Genomic DNA, 1,258 nt, shown 5'->3' on the forward strand with positions numbered 1-1,258 from the left:
CTACACTTAGTTTTTGGTGCAGCCTCCCCGGCTTCAATTCAGCTGCCTTTGCCCGTCAGCAAGAAGCCGCAGGGCTTGAAAGACACCGTCCCCCGAGAGGGACCAGCAACACACCTGGAACCACCCGATGAGCCTGAACGCGGGCAAGAAATTCAGAAACACTTCAGGCTACCTGACAGTAGCTCCTGGAGCCTTAAAAAACCAACTCCGTGCCTGCAGTGGGATGGCCACGGTTCTTTCACCATCACTGTTAGGCCTCTATACACGTTACACGCGTATTTCCGCACGTAACATTCTGTGCACGGGAAGAGGCTGCCCAGGAAGCGATATAGCTGAAAGTCCAAGTCAGCCAAAGAGCGAGCACAAGCCGAGAGAGACTCGTGTAGGTAAGGGAAAACCTTAAAGAAGATTTGTCTTCCCTTCCATTGCAGAAATCCACGTGCACTTTCCCAGCCTCGAACACACTTCACTGGGTCCGTCTCATTCAAAACTACTTCCAGTAGGACTAACCATATTTTGAAAGTTATTGGAAGGAGAGAGGAAACATCCATCTGTTTGCTGAAAGGCAGCAGACGTACGCAGCCTCCAAATCCAGACTTTAATTGAAATACTTTAATCTGCTGCCGCAGCCCCACATTCTCTTTTATTCCCAGTAGCACCAAGGCGTGCGTTCTCCTAATGGAGCTCTGACAGTCGTCCTGTGCCTGGCTCTCTGTCAAACCACTCTAGCCTCCTCCAGCTCCAGGCCCGCAGTCGCACGCTGATACCCTACAGAGACTCCTTTTCTTCTAAATGATCTTCAAAACTCGATAATTAATGTACTATAACTGCATCAGATACTTTAAGAAGTCGAAGGCAGAGCTTCAAATTGCCCAACCGTACATGGAAGCAGCAAACGTCGAGGAGATACTGAACCACAAGGAAAACATGAAACCGGGCTGTCAATAACACGGTCGTCTTCTGCATTACACAAGAGCAAAATTTAGGCCCGTCGCTTCATCCACCTGCAAATCAAGACAGCACCTCAATGCACACGGATCGCTTCTGTGAGCGGGCCCTATTTAGAAGGCCGAGGCAGGATTCGGCTGCCTTGCTTTGGGAAGTTGGTCACGCCAGGCTCCCCCTCCGGTCACCGAAAAGAAAGGGGCAATTCCACTCAGTGGCTCCCCTGACCGATTTTAGGGCGTGCTGAGCCACCCTCCAGGCAGGCAGCCTCCTCCTCCTCCCACCGGCCGACCCCACGCATTCATATACAAAG

The sequence above is a fragment of the Pygoscelis adeliae genome, unplaced genomic scaffold, assembly GCF_000699105.1.
Source record: "Pygoscelis adeliae isolate BGI_AS28 unplaced genomic scaffold, ASM69910v1 Scaffold760, whole genome shotgun sequence".
Classification (NCBI taxonomy): domain Eukaryota; kingdom Metazoa; phylum Chordata; class Aves; order Sphenisciformes; family Spheniscidae; genus Pygoscelis; species Pygoscelis adeliae.